Raw genomic sequence first — 22044 nt, forward strand, 5'->3', positions numbered from 1 at the left:
TCAACAATACATGAACCGTGAACTTCCAGATGTTCAAGCTGGTTTTAGAAAAGGCAGAGGAACCAGAGATCAAATTGCCAACATCCACTATGTCATCGAAAAAGCAAGAGAGTTCCAGAAAAACATCTATATCTGCTTTATCGACTATGCCAAAGCCTTTGACTGTGCGGATCACAATAAACTGTGGAAAATTCTTAAAGAGATGTGAATACCAGACCTGCTTCTTGAGAAATCTGTATGCAAGTCAGGAAGCAACAGTTATAACTGGACATGGAACAACAGACTGGTTCCAAATAGGAAAAGCAGTACCTCAAGACTGTATATTGTCACCCTACTTATTTAACTTATATGCAGAGTACATCATGAGAAATGCTGGGCTGGAGGAAGCACAAGCTGGAATCAAGATTGCTGGGAGAAATATCAATAACCTCAGATATGCAGATGACACCACCCTTATGGCAGAAAGTGAAGAAGAACTAAAGAGCTTCTTGATGAAAGTGAAAGAGGAGAGTGAAAAAGTTGGCTTAAAGCTCAACATTCAGAAAACTAAGATTATGGCATCCAGTCCCATCACTTCATGACAAATAGATGGGGAAACAGTGGAAACAGTGGCAGACTTTCTTTTGGGGGGCTCCAAAATCACTGTGGATGGTGACTGCAGCCATGAAATTAAAAGACACTTAATCTTTGGAAGAAAAGTTATGACCAACCTAGACAGCATATTAAAAAGCAGAGACATTACTTTGTCAACAAAGTTCTGTCTAGTCAAGGCTATGGTTTTTCTAGTAGTCACGTATGGGTGTGAGAGTTGGACTATAAAGAGGAGTGCCAAAGAATTGATGCTTTCGAACTGTGGTATTGGAGAAGACTCTTGAGATTCCCTTGGACAGCAAGGAGATCCAACCAGTTCATCCTAAAGGAAATCAGTCCTGAATGTTCATTGGAAGGACTGATGCTGAAGTTGAAACTCCAATACTTTGGCCGCCTGATGCTAAGAACTGACTCATTTGAAAAGACCTTAATGCTGGGAAAGAGTGAAGGCGGGAGGAGAAGGGGATGACAGAGGATGAGATGGTTGGATGGCATCACCAACTCAACTGACATGAGTTTGGGTAGGCTCTGGGAGTTGGTGATGGACAGGGAGGCTTGGCGTGCTGCAGTCCATGGGGTCACAAAAAGTCGGACACAACTGATCCAAACTGAACTCTGCCCTGAAAAGTCTCTTGGTTCACACCTTACTCCTCCACCCAAACTAGAAGCAGAAACAGTGTCATCTTCCTTCTCAAATTGCTTGGCATAGAAAGGTACCATAGTAGAGATGAAAGAAGGGTGTGGAATTCAAGCACTGGGAATACCCACTGTGTAGGGATGCTGAATGCACAGGATTGAAGCTATAGTTTATGAAGCCAGGTTCCCTGAGTTCAAATCCTGCTTCATCTTAGTAGCTGTCTGAGTTTGGGCATATTGCTAGCCACCTTGCACCCCAATTTTCACAACTGTCAACTGAAAGCAATAATCATGCCTACCCCCAGTGCTCTGGGAATTAAAGGAATATAAGTGCTTATATTACATACATATTATTCTTTGGTGGATCAGACTATTATTTTCATAGCCTAATGAATAAATAATGTATGTTTGTGTGCTTTGCTAAACTTTAGATTTCTCATCTGAAAAATGAAAGAATAAGATCCAGGATTGGATATGAATTAGCTAATGGAAGTAAAAAAATACATTGAATGGAAAATGCAATCCAAATGTTTGTGTTTGGTGTTATCATCGTACATAGTAGGCATTGGAATCAACCATGGCTATGATATGGAAACAGAACAACCACAGAGAGATGAGGCCAGACCCCTTTCAAGACTCACCGTCCTACGATCTTACACAGAAAATTATTTGTAAGCATGAATGCCAGACAAGTGTTCCTTGTTAGCTATGCGTAGGCCCTGGAGACCAGCACTGCCATGTGGTAAGATCAAGCAAAGTGACAGATTCTGCCAAGCAAGGCTCTGAGACCATCGCTCAGAGGCGCCTGAGAAATTCCTCCCCAAGAGTCCTCCTCTGCTGCACTGTGCCCCACTCCCATCCTGGCTGCCTCCCCCAAAGACCCCCAGCCCCCTCCCCACAGTCCTGCAGACTCTGCCCAGTCCCCGCTGGCATGCAAGTGCAGAGCTCAGCACATTCCGCACTTCATCCCCCTAGATTCACCCCGATGGGTTGGTTCTGCCTGACGGTCCCACATAGCATCTCTAGGAGAGCCAGAAAGGAATGCACTCAACTCATCAGCGCCAGGGGCAGAGCCAAAGCCAGCGTGGCCTGTCATCCAAAGGACTGTAGTGCTCCTGTCATCACCAAAAGACAGACACAGAGCAGGCTCCGGGAAGAGCCTATCACCTTCCCGAGAGCAGGGAGGTGGGCAGGAAATCACAGCGGGGTGTGGGTTCTCCTGTCAAAGCAAGGTCACCAAAATCTGAGCCCTGGAAACTCCTCCCAAATGAACACTTGACAGGTGGGTGGGAAGAGAGTTAGCATCTGCCCCTGAAGCCCCTGGTGGCTATGACGGTAAAGAATCTGCCTGCAATACAGGAGACTCAGGTTCTATCCCTGGGTCAGGAAAATCCCCCGGAAAAGAAAATGGCCACCCACGCCAGTATTCTTTCTTGGAGAATCCCATGGACAGAGGAGGCTGGTGGGCTACAATCCAAGGGGTCGCAAACAGTAAGACACAACTGGGCAACTAACACTCTCACTGAAGCTCTTGGCTCCACCTGGGATTTCTGCATAGTGCAGAGAAAGAGCCTGATATGTAGAAAGCCTGATTATAGATAAATGGGGTTTTACGTGATTCACAATACATCATGATTCCTTTTCCTGAATGTGAGGCTACTTCATCCACTTATCCCCCAGACTTCAGGCAGACTGAGGCTGTTTGCTTACCATTGCTCACAGCACACCCCAGAGCCAACACTGGCAAGCCCCTTTTGCTGGTGCCTTGATCACTTTAACCCAGCACTACAAAACACATACAAGCAAAACCTTGTGCACATCAAGACCCAAGAGAAAGGAGCAGTGATGCCACAAGAATCTGAGCTAGACTTGCCTGTGAGTGTCCTGGAGTCTCTGGCAGAGGCGTGGGTCAACAGTGGCCTGCCTTGGAGTCAGGGGCACAGAATACAACAGTCCTGGGTGCCATGCATGCTGGCATAAGTCCTTTTGAAGGAGGTTGCCATTACTGCCATTAAAAAAAAAGAAAAAGCTCAGTTGTGTCTGACTCTTAGCAACCTCATGGACTATAGCCTACCAGGTTCCTCCGTCCATGGGATTTTCTAGGCAATACTGGAGTGAGTTGCCATTTCCTTCTCTAGGGGATCTTCCCGACCCAGGGGTCGAAACCAGGTTTCCCACATTGCAGGCAGACACTTTACTGTCTGAGCCACCAGGGGAGTCCTGCCATTATCCCTATCAAACTTGGCCTCAGGTCAAACTACAGGGAGGGAACACAGCCTCACCCATTAGCAGAAAATTGGATTAAAGATTTACTGAGCATGGCCCCGCCCATCAGAGCAAGACCCAGATTCCCCCAAGGCCATGCTAAATCGCTTCAGTCTTGTCTTTACCCCATGGACCTACCAGGCTCCTCTGTCCATAGGATTCTCCGGGCAAGAATACTGGAGTGGTTTGCCATTCCCTTCTCCAGGGGATTTTCCCAACCCAGAGATTGAACTCGTCTGTTTAGTTTCCTGCTTTGGCAGGCAAGTTCTTTACCACTAGCGCCACCTGAGAAGCCCTTGACCAGTCCTTCCTATCAGGAAGCTTCCACAAGCCGTATCCATCAGAGGGCAGACAGAATGAAAACCACAATCACAGAAAATGAACCAAACTGATCACATGGATCACAGCTTTGTGTAACTCAATGAAACTATGAGCCAGGCCATGAAGGGCCACCCAAGACAGATAGGCCACGGTGGAGAGTTATGACAAAACATGGTCCAGTGGAGAAGGGAATGGTAAACCATTTCAGCATTCTTACCTTGTGAACCCAATGGACAGTATGTAAAGGCAAAAAGATATGACACAAATGATGAACTCCCCAGGTTGGTAGGTGCTCACTATGCTACTGAAAAAGAGCAGAGAAATATTTCCAGAAGTGAAGAGGCTGAGTCAAAGTGGAAACAATGCCCAGCTGTGGATGTGTCTAGTGGTGAAACTAAAGTTCAATGCTGTAAAGAACAATATAGCATAGGAACCTGGAATGTTAGGTTCATGAATCAAGGTAAATTGGAAGTCAAACAGGAGATGGTAAGAGTAAACATCGACATTTTAGGAATCAGTGAACTAAAATGGACAAGAATGGGCAAATTTAATTCTGATGACCATTATATCTACCACTGTGGGCAAGGATCCCTTAGAAGAAAGGCAGTAGCCCTCAAACTGAACATAAGAGTCTGAAATGCAGTACTTGGGGACAATCACAAAAACAACAGAATGATCTCTGTTCTTTTCCAAGTAAACCATTCAGTATCACAGTAATCCAAGTTTATGCCCCAACCACTAATGCCGAAGAAGCTGAACGGTTCTATGAAGACCTACAAGACCTTCTAGAAATAACACCAAAAAAAAGATGTCCTTTTCATGATAGGGGACTGGAATGCAAAAGTAGGAAGTCAAGAGATACCTGGAGTAACAGGGAAGTTTGGCTTTGGAGTACAAACTGAAGCAGGGCAAATGCTAACAGAGTTTTGCCAAGAGAATGCACTGGTCATAAAAACACCCTCTTCCAACAACACAAGAGATGACTCTACACATGGACATCAGCAGATGGTCAATATCAAAATCAGACTGATTATATTCTTTGCAGTTGAAGATGGAGAAACTCTATACAGTCAGCAAAAACAAGATCTGGAGCTGACTGTGGCTCAGATCATGAAATCCTTATTGCCAAATTCAAACTTAAAATGAAGAAAGTAGGTAAAGCCATTAGACCATTCAGACCTAAATCAAATCGCTTACGATTATACAGTGGAAGTGACAGACAGATTCATGGGATTAGATCTGATAGACAGTGTCTGAGGAACTGTAGATAGAGGTTCATAACATTGTACAGGAGGCAGTGATCAAAACCATCCCTAAGGAAAAGAAAAGCAAGAAGGCAAACTGGTCCTCTGAAGAGGCCTTACAAATACCTAAGAAAACAAAAGAAGCAAAAGACAAAGGAGAAAAGAAAAGATATATTCATCTAGATGCAGAGTTCCAAAGAATAGCAAGGAGAGATAAGAAAGCTTTCCTCAGTGAACAATGCAAAGAAATAGAGGAAAACAATAGAATGGGAAAGACTAGAGATCTCCTCAAGAAAATTAGAGATACCAAGGGAACATTTCAGGCAAAAATAGGCTCGATAAAGGACAGAAATGGTATGACCCTGACAGAAGCAGAAGATATTAAGAAGAGATAAATAGAATAAACAGAAGAACTATACAAAAAAGATCTTCATGACCCAGATAAACATGATGGTGTGATCACTCACCTAAAGTCAGACATCCTGGAGTGCAAAGTCAAGTGGGGCTTAGGAAACATCACTACAAACAAAACTAGTGGAGGTGATGGAAGTCCAGTTGAGCTGTTTCAAATCCTAAGAGATGATGCTGTGAAAGTGCTGCAGTCAATATGCCAGCAAATTTGGAAAGCTCAGCAGTGGCCACAGGACTGGAAAAGGTCAGTTTTCATTCGAATCCCGAAGAAAGGCAATGCCAAAGGATGTTCAAACTACCACACAATTGCACTCATCTCACATGCTAGCAAAGTATTGCTCAAAATTCTCCAAGCTAGGCTTCAACAGTAAGTGAACTGAGAACTTCCAGATGTTCAACTGGATTTAGAAAAGGGAGAGGAACCAGAGATCAAATTGCCAACATCCGCTGGATCATAGAAAAAGCAAGAGAATTGCAGAAAATCATCTACTTCTATTTCACTGACTATGCTAAAGCCTTTGACTGTGTGGATCACAATAAACTGTGAAAAATTCTTCAAGAGATGGGAATACCAGATCACCTTACTTGCCACTAAGAAATTTGTATGCAGGTTAAGAAGCAACAGTTAGAACTGGACATGAAACAATGGACTGGATCCATTTGGGAAAGGAGTATGTCAAGGTTGTATGTTGTCACTTTGCTTATTTAACTTATTGCAGAGTACATCATGTGAAATGCTGGGCTGGATGAAGCACAAGCTGGAATCAAGATTGCCAGGAGGAAATATCAATAACCTCAAATATGCAGATGACACCACTCTTACAGTAAAAAGCAAAGGGGAGCTTTAAAAAAGCCTCTTGGTGAAAGTGAAAGAGGAGAGTGAAAAAGCCGAACTCAACATTCAAAAAACAAAGATCATGGCATCTGGTCCCATCAGTTAATGGCAAATAGATGGGTAATCAATGGAAACAGTGAGAGACTTTATTTTCTTGGGTTCCAAAATCGCTACAGATGGTGACTGCAGTATGAAATTAAAAGACACTTGTTCCTTGGAAGAAAAGCTATAACAAACCTAGACAGCGTATTTAAAAGCAGAGACATTACCTTGCCAACAAAGGTTTGTAGAGTCAAAGCTATGGTTTTTCCAGTAGTCATGTATGGATTTGAGAGTTGGATCATAAAAAAGGCTGAGCACCAAAGAATTGATGCTTTCAAACTGTGGTGCTGGAGAAGACCCTTGAGAGTCGCTTGGACTGCAAGGAGTTCAAACCAGTTCAATCCTAAAGGAAATCAACCCTGAATATTCATTGGAAGGACTGGTCCTGAAGCTGAAGTTCCAGTACTTTGGCCACTTGATATGAAGAGCCAGCTCTTTGGAGAAGATCCTGATGCTTCTGGGAAAGATTGAAGGCAGGAAGAGAAGGGGACAACAGAGGATGAAATGGTTGGATGGCATCACCAACTCAATGGACATGAGTTTGAGCAAGCTCCAGGAGTTAGTGATGAACAGGGAAGCCTGGCATGCTGCAGTCCATGGGGTCACAAAGAGTTAAACACTACTGAGCGACTGAACTGAACAGGTGCTCTTGTTCTTATTGTTGTTGTTTAGTCACTATGTCATGTCTGACTCTTTTGTGACCCCATGGACTGTAGCCTGCCAGCCTCCTCTGTCCAGGAGATTTCCCAGACAAGAGTATAGGTGCCCTTGGACATTGATAAATTTGTGGATAGAACAACATTCACAATGTTAGTCTCGCAGTTATTATAAAACACTGATTCACTCACTTCCAACATGGACCTGTTAACCCTTTTCATTTTCCATTAGCTGGCTATTTAATTCAAGTCATTCATAGTCATTCATCCACTTATTCATTCTCTTATTCAGTCAACAAATATTTATTGAGTGCCTACTATGTGCCCAGGCACTATGTCAGGAACAGGAGCTTGAGTAGTGATCAAAACCAGAGATGATTCTTACAGCCCAGTATATGCATTCTTAACAGAGGAAATAACACCATCAAGGGGAAAAGGTTCCTGGATGATGAAGAAAAACTTATTTTATGTATAAATCACAGATATCTATATAGTACCTTCAAGATATTCAATTGTGTGTTCAGTTCAGTTCAGTCCAGTCACTCAGTCGTGTCCGACTATTTGCGACCCCATAAATTGCAGCACACCAGGCCTCCCTGTCCATCACCAACTCCCGGAGTTTACTCAAACTCATGCCCATCCAGCCATCTCATCCTCTGTCATCCCCTTCTCCTCCTGCCCCCAATCCCTCCCAGCATCGGGGTCTTTTCCAATGAGTCAACTCTTCGCATGAGGTGGCCAAAGTACTGGAGTTTCAGCCTCAGCACCAGTCCTTCCAATGAACACCCAGGACTGATCTCCTTTAGGATGGGTGTGTACGCATATATATATAGACATACACACACACGCATGTGTGCATGGTTGTATTCACTGTATTAGTTTTCTATTGTTGCTGTAACAAATTACCATAAACTTAGTAGCTTAAGATAACACAAATTTATAATCTTCTCGTCCTGGGAGTGAGAAGTCTGAAATGGGCTTCACTGGATTGAAAGCAAAGTGTTGGCAGGGCTGCGTTCCCTCTCATGCTCTGGGGAAGGATCTGTTTCCGTGCCTTTTCCAGCTCCAAGAGGCTGCCCATATTCCTTGGCTCATGGCCCTCTTCCATCTTCAAAGCCAGCAATGGCACTCGAGTCTTTCTTACACTGCATCTCCTTCACACTGGCTATCCTGCCTTCCTCTTTCACTTGAAGAGCCTTTGTGATTACATCAGGACCACCAGGCAAATACAGAATAATCTACTTCACTCAAGGTCATCAGATTAATAACCTTAATTTCATCTACAGCCCTAATTTCCCCTTACCATGCAATATGATTTATTCATGGGTTGCAGGGTGTAGAATGTGGATGTCTTGTGAGAAGGAGGGGGAGGTGTAAAGGACATCATTCTGACCACCACAACAGTACATCTACAGCATTAAATTTTCATTTCAGTACAGCATGTCTGAAAAGGGCTCTTAAAGGGGCAATAAAGAAACAGGAATGAGAAATCTTTATCTATTAAGAAAGCAATGCAGTGTCCTGATTAAGTCTTTATATCCTGGGGCAAGACTGCCTGGGTTCAAATCCTGTCTCTATGCTAGCTAGCTGTGTGGCCGTGAGCAAGTTTCTTAAGCCCTCAAGAAGGACACACTTCCTCAGGTTTTATGAGGATTAAAAACGCTATTGTTTTGAAAGGACTTAGAGATTGCCTAATATGCAGTAAGTGCTCGATGCATGTATGGTTTAGTGGTAGGAAAGACAAAAAGATTATTCAAATAATCACAGAAATAAATATGCAAGTTCAAATGATGATAAATGCTGAAAAGGAAAAGCATGTTCTTGCCCTGAAGTAGGAGGATAAACAAGGGGGGGGGGCGGGTCTCACTGTGGGTAAGAAGGTAGGGAGGAGTTTCCTAAGGAAGTGACCCCTAAGATGAGCACAGTATGGCTGCCCTAGAGAAAGTGTGGACTATAGCAGCAGATGGCAGGCTAAGCCAGAGAGCCAGGTGGGACCAGATCTAAGGGCTTGGGCCATGTTACACATTTTTGCCTTATTCTAAGAGCAACAGGAGACTACAGATGTATATGAAGCTGAGAAGGTGGTGCAAATAAAATGGTCAGGATTGCTTGGATAGAGGCAATAGGGAACACAGAGAGACAAACCAGGAGGTGACAGGTATGGGACCAGGACCAGGGGAGGGGAGGAGATGAATAGAAAGGAGATACTTAAAAGATAAAATCAGCAGGACTTGCAGAGCCCAGCAGAAAGGAAAGGGCTGTAGAGGCATCCATGTAGCGTCCAGGACCCCACGTGTGCACCCTCTCACATCCATCAATGCCCAAAGCCAGCCCCCAAGCCTGTGAGTATCCTGTTCAGGGAAAAGTCCTGCCGAAATGTCTGATCAGATGCATGGTGACTTCCGTAGCACTCTGCACCCCATTCTGTATCCTGGGTATAAAATAAACTTTAAATTGGATACAACTTTAACAAAAAGTGGTGCTGGCAGCAGCTCTTCTTTTAAAACCTGTTTACTATAGAGTGTTTTAAGCATGACGTTTTAATTTCAATTTTTTCTAAATATGTATCTTGTGAGAAATAAACAGAGATGACTTAACTGGAAACTGAATAGGGATCTCCTGGCCCTTGGCCCACATTTCTACCCAGGGACCAACTGTCTGATGAAGTATAAATCCATCTACCCAAGCTGCCGTATGACCAACATGAGCCGTGTTTATGTTTCTCTTAAAAATGCATGCACTTCTTGGCCAGCAAGTCCATGGGCCAAAGCATTGATCTTTTAGACCTTCTGCTCCAAGGAAGCCTAATTCAATTTGAGGCATGATCTTTCCGAGCCAAACTGTAGCTGCATATATTTTCCTAAAAGTTCTCTGCATTTGTCTCTTCCACATCCAGGATAGGGCCACAATTTACCAATCAACAGATCTGGGTTCCTTAAACCATTTGTCCTGGCAATGATTGGGAAAGGAATCCTCTGGGAATGATGAAGACTGGCAGAATCTAAACAGTGGAGGGAATCAATAAGAATTCAATGGAAGAAAGGAAAGGAGGGATGTGCCTCTTTCTGTTATCTTACAAACACTGAACTCAAGAGACTAGAGTTTTACTCCCACCTCTGGCACCGGTTCCTTATGTAATCTTCAGCAATTCAGTTCCATTCCATTCAACAAACAGTGAACAAATGAATGAATGAATTCATCAAACCCTATAGTACACACTGGGTACCAAAGACACCTAATGCACAGTCCCTACCCTCAGAAGGAGGAGGGGGTTAAAAACAAGTGTATACGTGCATGCTCAGTCGACTCTTTGTGATCCCATGAACTGCGGCCCACCAAGCTCCTGTGTCCATGGGATTTTCCAGGCAAGAACACTGGTGTGGGTTGCCATTTCCTTCTCCAGGGAATCTTCCCAGCCCAGGGATCAGACCCACATCTCCTGTATCTCCTGCATTGGCAGGCGGGTTCTTTACCACTGAGCCACGTGGGAAGCCTTAAAAAACAAGAGGTGGACACAATTACCTATATAGGAACATAATAAATTTTCAGAAGTGATAAGGCATAAATAGACCCAAAAGGCCAAAGGAGAAACAAACCAAAACCTGTGTGCAAGGGAAGATTTCCTTGAGGCAAAGACACATGTGCTTATGTTAAAACATGAGCAATAATGAATAAAGATGAATAAAGTTGGATGGCACATGAAAGTAAGCCATGAACAGACGTTGGGCAGCTCATAAAGGCTAAAGAATCCTACTGGACAATTGTCACTCTTCTGCCTCTGAAGCATCTGAACTCCCTTTGTTTGGGGAATTTCCCTCCTTTTGAAGCTTTGCAGGATTCCCAGCATAGTGAACCCTGCTGATACTTTCTCTCCCCCGTGCATACAGGGACAAGCATGTGACTTAGGCTTGGAGAAGCAGACACAGGTGCCAAAAAATGCTAAATTGAGAGCTAGTGACACAAAGAAATAAAGATCACCAAAAAACTCTCTCTGGCATTAAAAGCCACCGTGTCAAGGTCCAGCTTCCATGAGCATTGTGACAATGGGCAGACCCCTCCCCCTCAGAATCAGGGTGCAGCAGAGCCAGCTGCAACGTGGGGGCCATCGCAGTGCAAGCTCTGTGGACCTGCTCGGGAGCATGATTTGAACTTCAGCTTCATCTGGGTAGCCTCTGACCTAGTTCTTCAGCCCCTATGGTAATTCTGTGAGCCATGCAACGGCCTCTCCATAAGACTCTTTTCTGCCTAAATGAACCAGGGTTGGTTTCATTGACTTGCCACTCAAAACATCAGACAGATACAGGAGTACCTCACACACAGGTGAGTGATAGTGTGGTGGTACGGATGCGGGGTGGGGGCACTGCACGTGGTTTAATATTAAGGGAGCATGAAGAGTGAAGAGGAAAGGTTGGGAAGTCAGGCTAGAGAGATGGACAGGGGTGAAGTCACAGAGCGGCTGGTGCACTGGGCTAAGAAACTTGGCATCCACTTTGAAGGTAACGGGTACCCTAGCACAGAAGTGGCAGCAGCCATAGTCATATTTTAGACTGATGAGTCTACCTCAAGTAGGACAAGCCAGGGTAAAGTGGGCAAGGGAAGATCGGGAAAGGCCAAACAAGAGGCTGTTATACTAGTGTCCAAAGAGAAAGTGATGGAGGTTGAAGGGGGCACTGGCTGCAGGGAGAGAGAGGTGGCAAGAGCCTTGGGAAGTATTTAGACAGCAAAGGAGGTAATATGTATTTTCACACTGAGGTAGGAGAAGTCCCTTCACCAATCTGGGCTCAATCCCTTTGACTATAAATTAGGAGTGACATCTAAGTGTCTTCTAAAACAGGCAACAGCCCATGATTCTAATTACCAGTGATGCAGGTACACTGGCCTGAAGACAGCAGAAACTGTTACTGGGATGGAAAGAAACTTCTTTATGGGAACAGGTCAGAAAGATGAAGACTGGGTGGGGATAAAATCGAGGTCCGTAAAGTTTAAAACGCACAGCATATGGTAAAGATGCGCTCGTTTACTGCAACTTATGATTCTATGGCAGAAACCTTGAAAGGACGGATGTGATAAAAGGAGGGATTACATAAAATGATACATTGCTTTATACAACAGGTGCACTGCCAGGGTACACTAACATTTGAAAGTCTGATGTACTGTTAAATAATCTCCTTTATAAAATGATTTTTTATACCTTTTACCCAGAGGTATTCCCATTGCATAGACATGAATTCGCTAGTGGATATGAGTTCTTGAACATTTACAATGAAATGTTCCTCCCATGAGACTAAAACATTTCTTGAGAGACACTGTATTATTCCAGCAAAACAAATACAAAGGTTTGGGCATTAAAACAGGATCGCATCCCCCTTCTATGTGTGTGTGTAGTTAAAATTGAACCCAAAAGGCAACCACACTAGAAGCATAAAAAATGGACATTTTCACAGAATCTCAGAGTTTCAGCACGTCATGGGTAAACACACACTTCTGGCCCAAGTAGAACTTTCCTTTGCAATGCAGAAGTTTTTTTCTTGGCTACAAAAAAAAAAAAAAATTGAGTAATCATGATTATATTTTGTTTGAAAAATTTAAGTAATGAAAAGTTCCTTGTAAAACTACTTTGAAGACTAGAGAACAAAAATACACCTTGTATTATTTTTCAGTTATAAGCTCTTCCATTATTTCAAAGGAAATAAATGACAATGACAATACTGTGTCTCTTATACCATCAGATGCTTGACCACCTCACTAAGCAGGACTACCAAACTTCTGAAGAAAGACCAGGGGTCCAATTTCAGTTTCTGTGAACAAGATCTCTCCATGTAAAGCCTAACTTAGCCAATGAGTGGGAAAGGATGAGCCCCTCATCCCAGCCCCTGCTGACCTCTCCTCCCCTCCCCCAACTACAAGCAGAGATGACTTTGGGGGGATTTGCTCCTAAAAGTCCCTTCATGGCCATGATTGTTGGCCCACAGAAAAGCATGCTGTGCTGTGTCGCTCGGTCGTGTCCCACTCTGTGTGACCCCATGGACTGTAACCCGCCAGGCTCCTCTGTCCATGGGATCCTCCAGGCAAGAATACTGGAGCGGGTTACCATGCCCCCCTTCAGGGGATCTTCCCAACCCAGGGATCAAATTCAGGTCTCCTGCATTGCAGGTGGTTTCTTTATTGTCTGAGCCACAGAAAAGTACACATTAAAATAATACTTATAATCACGGTCCATTCTGATTTGTTCTTTTCTGTCTTTTAAACAGAGGATTTGGACAAGTTTCTGATAGGTCATGGGACTTCTCAGGCGGTGCTAGTGGTAAAGAACCCACCTGCAATGCAGGAGACCTGGGTTTGATCCCTGGGTTGGGAAGATCCCCTGGAGGAGGGCAGGGCAACCCACTCTAGTATTCTTGCCTGAAGAATCCCATGAACAGAGGAGCCTGGTGGGCTACAGTCCACAGCGTCACATAGAGTGAGACACAGATGAAGTGACTTAGCACACATGCACATGTACAATCCCTCCCAACTGTGAACACACACATATGTAGCACTGCCACTACTGCCATGCACATCCATCCAAGTTAGGGCACAGGAGAAAAATCAAGTCATGTCTTGAAATGGCAGGGAACAACATTTAATTTTTATTCAGCTTAGGTACCCCTCAGAGGATTTTCTCATCTTGCTTTTTGAACTTTTTTGAAAATCACCTTGACTTAGTGAAGAACAGATTATGTTTTAAAGCAACTATGCACTCTTGCCTAAGCAGAGCTGGATTTTTAATAACTAAAAAACACTACCATCACCTTCCTGCCCGCCCCAATGAAAAAAACATTAGTGCTTATTTTCAAACCAGTATTCCTGAAACTGCAAGCCACGACAACTTCTAGGGTGCCCAACAGCAGGAGGGGTGCAACCACCCTGATTGGTGGTGTTCTTTTTCTCTCACATTGCTAGTAGTCTCCCTAAAACCCTGAACTTCAGTAAAGTTTGCTAAGCAGACAATTACTAATTCCTTGGACCATTTTGCTCAAGAAGACAAAGTTGGCCACGGCTACTGGTGGACCTGGAAAAGGGAATGGCAATCCACTCCAGTATGCTTGCCTAAAGAATTCCAGGGACAGAGGAGCCTGGCGGACTAGTCCAAGGGGTCGCAAAGAGTCGGACACGACTAAGCAACTAACACACACACACACACACACACACACACACACACACAGGTGGACAAGGTGAGCTATCCACAGGCATGCTGTCTGCTGGGATAGCCCCTCACTGAGGAGACACTAAAATTGCTGGAAGACAGTTTCTTTCTGTTAATCAGCTCACCTTTTTCATAAGTAATCAATTATTCAGAAGAAGAAAAGGCTACTTTTAAAACAGATTTTTTTTAAGATTTGATTTATTTTTGTTTTTATTAAAAGTTTTATTGAGGTATGCATGCGTACTTGCTCAGTCATGTCCGACTCTTTGTAATCCCATGGACTGTAGCTCTCCAGGCTCCTCTATCCATGGAGTTTTCCAGGCAAGACTACTAGAGTAGGTTGCCATTTCCTGTTCCATTATTGGGGACTACCCAGGTGGTGCAGTGGAAAAGAACCCATATGCCAAGCAGGAGACACAGGTTCAATCCCTGGGTCAGGAAGACCCTGAAGAAGGAAATGGCAACCTACTCCAGTATTCTTGGCTGCAAAATCCCTTGGACGGAGGAGCCTGGAGGGCTACAGTTCATGGGGTCAAAAAGAGATGGACACAACTGAGCAACTAAACTGCAGTAACAACAGCACTCTGTTACTGAGGTATAACCAACATATCATAGAGTGTACATATTTAAAGCTACTTATATAGAGTCACTGAACCATCACAACAATCAACATAATCAACAATACCCATCACCCCAAAAACTGCATATGTGACCCTTCGTAACCCAGACTTCCTCCCCAGATCCTGCTCTGTACATAGGCAATCACTGGTTTGCTTCTGTTCACGGATAAATTTGGGTTAAGCAGGTTTTTTTTTAGCATCAGTTTACCTTGTATAATTTCCTCACCCCATCTTTCTTTTCTTTAAGGAAATCTGCACTCACTGACAGGGACAAATTTCCCCCCACTAATTCCATCATAAATCCACTTCACCCATCTGCCTGTGGCCCCCAAATTGGATTCCACAATAAATAAATATTGCTGCTGCCTCTGCTGCCTTTATCTCAAACCAGAAAATGAATGCGAGCTCAAAAACCTGTTTTCTAAACGCCCAGTGACTGAGACAGGAAGGGGTGGGGGGAGGATGGCGGCCTGTTTGTACACCCCCTGGCACTGCCTCTTCCTCACCAGCGAAGCTTTCCATGGAAATTCTGCCTGCATTAGCCTTGGCTACGTTTGGGACTATTTTGGGAAGCCTGAAAACCTCAAGGGAGTGACTTTTACTTTTATTCATGTACTCGGTCCTTACTTTTATTTATTAAAGAAACAAAAACATGTCTCCTGCTTAACTTCAACCAGCTTTCATGTCAAGTAAAACAAAACGTTGGCTGGTCCAGTCGGCCATTGGCCAGGATGGAGGGGGAGCCCCTCAGAGTGTGTCTGATGCATATGTGACCTGGGTACTAATTATCCCACAGAGAAGGAGGAACCACGGACTTCTTCTGAGAGTCTTGTCCCAAAGGAACAACTTTGGGAGAGTGGCTGTGCCCAGCTGGGAGAGAAAAGGCATCTGGGCAAAATTCCAGCAAATCTGCACTGTTACATTTAAAAGCACTTCAGGTGGAGAAGCAAAGAGATGGAAGGCTCAGCGTTCCCCCTTCCCAGCGCTGTAACACTGACATCCCTGAACCTGAAAAAATCAGCAGAAAGGATCACGGGGTGAGAATCACCCCTCAGGTTTAGCTGCAACCCCCGCACCCCCCAGAGTCTAAGTGTTCATTTTAACAAGTTGTGAAGGGCAGGCAGCCAAGGGCCCTTGGCCTCCACGAGACAAATTGATTCAAGGTTTTCTCCTTGAGCCCACAGCCAATATGCCTGCAACAATAGCTGCTGGAGAGGTGCTGTTGTTTTATGTCAGTGGAGATCTGAAACTCCCCCACCCAGGACCAGCAGCCCAAGAGGCATCCACAAATGGAAACAAGAAACAGCAAGAAAGGCGAGCAAAGTGGAAGTTCAGTTCGCCTCCAGCATTCAAAGGGCTTCCTTGGTGGCTCCGTGATAAAGAATCTGCCTGCAATGTGGGAGATGCGTGTTCAATCCCTGGGTCAGGAAGATCCCCTGAGAATAAAATGGCAGCCTACTCCAATATTCTTGCCTGGAGAATTCCATGGGCAGAGGAGCCTGGTGGGCCACACAGTCCATGGGATTGCAAAGAGTTAGACACGACTTAGCAACTAAACCACCACCACTGGGCATTCAAAAGCTGTTGTGAGAAACCCCGGGGAATTTGCCTGGTGGGGCATCTCTATGCCAGAGCCAAGGCCAGCCCTTTGTCCCCTCAGCTCTCACTTCTTTCCCCCCTACTCCCTCTTCACTGCTCAAATTTGAGCTAGGATTCACATCTCCCAACATGCTGGATGATGGCTACGAATATTTACATCACATTGGGCAAATCACTTCAGCTTCCCTGGACCTCAGTTTCATCCTGCTAAATGTGTATATGGCAGAGACTAGCAGATATTCAGGGCTTCCCTGGTGGCTCAGCAGTAAACAATTCCCCTGCCAATGCAGGAGAAGCAGTTTCGATCCCTGGGTCAGGAAGATCCCCTGGAGAAGGAAATGGCAACCCACTCCAGTGTTCTTGCCCGGGAAATCCCATGAACAGAGGTGTCTGGCAGGCGACAGTCCACAGAGTTGCAAAAGAGCCAAATATGACTAAACAACAACAGCCAGATATCCACCATGAATCTGTTTCATCTTCTTCTGGGGCACAAGAAGAGTATATACACCCCTGTTTTCCTTGTGATTAGGCATGACTGTGTGACTGTCATTTCTAGTTAACAGACTATGAGCAGAAGTGGTGTGTGCCAAGAAGCTGATGGTCCCCCTCTTCTCTTCCCATCAGTTGCATCTGGCTAGTGATGGAGACCCAGATAGCCACACATTGAAGACAGTAAAGCCACAAAATAGATCCTAGAATCACTCATGAAAGAAAGCTGCCCTATATCAGGAGAAAACTCTAATTGAAAAGAAGCATGCACCCCAATGTTCATAGCAGCATTATTTACAATAGCCAAGACATGGAAGCAACCTAAGTGTCCATTGACAGATGAATGGATAAAGATGTGGTATATATATACAATGAAATATTACTCAGTCTTAATAAAGAATGAGATAATGCCATTTGCAGCACAGGGATACAAATAGAGATTATCATACTAAGTGAATTAAGTCAGACAGAGAAAGACATCATATGATATCACTTATATGTGGAATCTTAAAAAATGATACAAATGAACTTACTTACAAAACAGAAACAGACTCAGAGACATAGAAAACAAACTTATGGCTACCAAAGTGTAGAGGCGGGGAGGGATAAATTTGGAGTTTGAGATTAACATCTATACACGGCTATATAAAATGCAGCTTTCCCTGGTGGCTCAGCTGGTAAAGAACCCGCCAGCCAATGCAGGAGATTCAAGAACATAGATTCGAAGGAAATGACCACCCGTCCCAGTATTCTTGCCTGGAAAATTCCATGGACCGAGGAGCCTGGCAGGCTACAGTCGATGGGGTTGCAAAGAGTTGGACATGACTCATACATGTACATGTGTGCATACACACACAGACACATAACAGATTAACAAGGACCTACTGTATAGCACATGAACTATTAATATACTCAATATCTTGTAATAACCTATAATGGATAGGATTTCAAAAATATATATATATGTATATATAATACTGAATCACTTTGCTGTACTCCTGAAACATTGTAAAGCAGCTGTAATTCAATTTAAAAAAATTAAAATTAAAAAAGCTGCCCTTTGACCAAAATGTCTTCCTTGGACTCTTTCACAAACAAGGAATAAAAATACTGGTCAGGTTAAGCCACTAAGGTTTTGGTAAGCCTACTTGTTTCTACAGTCACACTATCCTAACACAGGTGATAATAACCCCTGCCCTGTCTACCTCAAAGAAAAGTGGGAAGAATCAAATGAGCTATGACTTGTGATGTGTGAAAAAGAACTTTCAAAATATATCATGTTCCTCAAGTCTAGAGCAGTGGTAACACCATCTGTAGATGGGAAAGCACCCATAAATTTAACAGCATTCATTGAGTCCAGGCATTCTGCTATTTAAATGCTTTAAGAGGATAGTTTCATTTAATATACAAAACAACATCATGAAACAGATGCTATTGCTCTCCCATTAGCCAGATAAGGAAACCAGGGCTTAGGAAAGTCAACAACTCACCCCATATTCAACCTGAGCTAAAGACAGAAAGTCTGAACCAATAATCTTAACCATGAACCTAAAAAGGAAAGGCAGCTTCAAACGAATGAATAATTGGAACTTTTAATTAAATAAGTGAAACTTTAAAAGCATTAACTTCAATTATCTTTTTTTTTTTTTTTTTTTTTTTTTTCAGAAGAAAGCCATCTTTGGCCTACTATCTGTCATCACGCTGACCCAGCTTTTCTGTTTTCCTTTCCATGTACTCACACAACTCTCATCTTCAGCAGCTGGTGTTCTTTCAAACATGATGATGCAGACCACCACCTATAAGCTTGGATGCAGGATTTGGCATTTACCAGGGACCCTTTTAATCTCAGTCCAGTACACTTTTATTCCCTCTGGAAACTCTTTTGTCCTCTTAAATGCGCTTAATATAAGCTAAGAGACAAGGAAATGCTGTATAATTGATGAAAAGGGCAAGGGCACCTCCCATGTATTAAACCAGTTAAGAAATCATAAAGCAATGTTACCTCACGCTCCAACCAACCATTAGACAGAGTCCCAAAGTACAATTACTGGAGCCTAGTCACAAGACCACCAAAGGTAAGCCAGGCCATTATAAAAATTTAAGAGTTATTGTGTACTATGAGCTTTTACAATTGGTCAGCTGAGTTATTTAGCACGTGTTTTTTTCCATCCTCGCAATGTATAGGGAAAATTCACAGTGTCTAACATCTCTCAAAACCACATTCCCACCTGTGTGGGCAGTGGAATTAATAAGCATATAGAACAACCTCACAAATTTGGATCCTATTCATCCAGAATTCATGATATTTCAGTGATATTTCATGGTATTTCATGAAATATTCAGATATTTCAGCCCAGACAAAAAGCCTGGCAGGGGTGGAGGTCAGTGCACAAAGTTAGAGTGAAATAAGGGCTGGCAGGGTCAAGGGAAGGGAAAAATTGGGCTGTGGAGCTCAGAGGCTATCATACATATATGTAATGAGTGTCACATACATATATGTAATGAGCAGCATATACATAAAGTCACTAATTGGGTGCTAGGATTGAGTTTACCTTTTGGTATCCATGGAGGTTTAAGCAGAAATAAATTTAGACACTTAAATGAAATTGCAGGAAGAATGTTTAAACTGCTTGCTGATTAAGGCAAATAAAACATTTTCTCGCACTTTTGAGAAATACATTCACAAAAGCTAGTGGTATAGTGGCCTATCTATGGGCTTCACTAATGGCTCAGATGGTAAAGAATCTGCCTGCAATGCAGGAGACCTGGGTTCTCTCCCTGGGTCAGGATGATCCCCTAGAGAAGGGAATGGCAACCCACCCCAGTATTCTTGCCTTGAGAATCCCATGGACAGAGGCTCCTGGCAACCAGTCTACAGTCCATGGGGTGGCAAAGAGTCAGACACAACCCATTGACTTTCACATGGATTGCATAGTTATCTATTCACTGAAGGGTGTAAACAATGCAAGCCTTAGAGTCTTCCTGGCATACAAATAATAAAATACCAGTCTATAGTATATACAGTTCAGATCTAAGACTTCCAATAACTCTAATAACCCCCCTATAATCTCTAATCATTCCTACACACAAGCAACATGTTGGGTCTGGGAGGTCTGGTTCTTCTGCAGATGCAGAAAAGGTAGATTCAAGCTCAAACTTGCCCATGGACCTACCAAGCTACGGCCATGCTGTCTATGCTTGGTTCTGTTGTTTAAACAGTGTGTGTGTGTGTGTGTGTGGTGTGTTAGTTGCCTAGTCATGTCCAACTCTTTGCGACTGCATGGACTGTAGCCTGCTAGGCTTCTCTGTCCATGGAATTCTCCAGGCAAGAATACTGGAATGAGTTGCTGTGCCCCCCTCCAGGGGATCTTCCCAACCTAGGGATTGAACCCAGGTCTCCTGCATTGCAGGCAGATTCTTTATCATCTGAGCCACCAGGGAAGCCCCTGTTTAAACCATGGATAATATCAAACTAGATTTCTAAACCACTCTAGGTTAACCATTCTGGGGCTCAGTCTCCTCCATTTTATCCTGTGTCTGCTCCTCTCAGTCTTGTCCAGCCTCCTCTGAAATAACGAACATAAGGCAGTTTTGTTACCTTTGCAGTCAGCTTCCATTTTGATGCTGTTAGAAAACGTAAAAAGTGTAAACAGCCTTACAGAGACAAATAAGCATGCTCCACTAGCTCCGTGAGGACATCAAATACATCCTTCTCTCCTCAGGAAAATAAAACATCAGCAAATATTTTATAATAACTCTAATGGAGCATAACCTTTAAAAATTGTGAATCACTACATCGTATACCTGTAATTTCTATAATATCAACTACCATTTGAAAAATAAATTTAAAAAAGAGCTGAACAGGAAAGTCTGAGTCAACACATATTTAATGTGGATCGATTAACTGCCAAGCAATTGTGAGTCACCAAAATTAGAGAAGGTTAATTAACTGGTTATTGGTAGATGAATACCTCAGCTCGCTGAATTTGCAACTAATTTGTATATGCTCAAACACTTCCCTGGTGGCTCAGATGGTAAAGAATCCCCCTGCAATGCGGAGACCTGGGTTCGATCCCTGGGTTGGGAAGATCCCCTGGAGAAGGGCATGGCAACTCACTCCAGTATTCTTGCCTGGAGAATCCACAAGGACAGAGGGGCCTGGAGGGCTGCAGTCCATGTAGTCACAAACAGTCAGACATGACTGAGTGACTAAGCATACATATATAAACACTGTAAGAGCCTAAACAGAATAAGATCCCTTGGAAGTGAAAAGTTATAATACAGATTTTGCAGTTCCACCTTTGCAGAGTTTTAAATGATACTACAGTTAGCACTATTATCACATTTAAAAAAAAAAAAAACCAGCAAGATAGCCGTTTCTGGTCATCGCGACTAGAAAAAAAATTATCCCTTTTTTTGAACACTCTAACCATCCTCACATAATTTTTTTAACATTATACCTAGCATGATCGTTATTTGTTTACTATTTTCCCTTCTTACAAGATAAATAAGGACCATGGCCAAATGAAAGAAAAGAGTAAAACTGCAGACCTTCAAATTCACTAGAGATTCAGTTTTTCTCCCAGATGTCTATTTTTCTTCCATGTGAACTGGAAATAAAAAAAAGGGTAGCAAAGTGTAGGTTTAAGCAATCTTTACAAGTTCTTGTCATATCTCAAAGAAATGTTTTGGTGCACTGGAAAAAATTTGCCCTTGTGGAGCTGGAAGATGAATCTTGGCTTACTGAACCTAATCAGTTTCAAACTTCTAGCTAAGCAGAAACTTTGTGAATGCAAATTACACTGGAAACCGATTAGAAAAAGTTGTGAAATACTGAGCATATCAGAAATTTCACAGATTTAATTTGACATTTTAATGAAAATTCAAATATTATTAAAAAGGAAGAAAACATCAGTGTGGTATGACAAATACTTTCTTAAAACAGAGCTGTACAACAAGCAGAACAAAAACTAAAAGAAACTCAAACTACATTTAACTGTTTATTGACTCTTCCTTTTTTTTTCTTCTTCATACCAGAAAGAAGGTCGTCATCTCAGGCTTCCAGATCTGTCTCAGGACCTTTGCATGT

The sequence above is a fragment of the Cervus elaphus genome, chromosome 21 (genome assembly GCF_910594005.1).
Source record: "Cervus elaphus chromosome 21, mCerEla1.1, whole genome shotgun sequence".
Taxonomy (NCBI): Eukaryota; Metazoa; Chordata; class Mammalia; order Artiodactyla; family Cervidae; genus Cervus; species Cervus elaphus.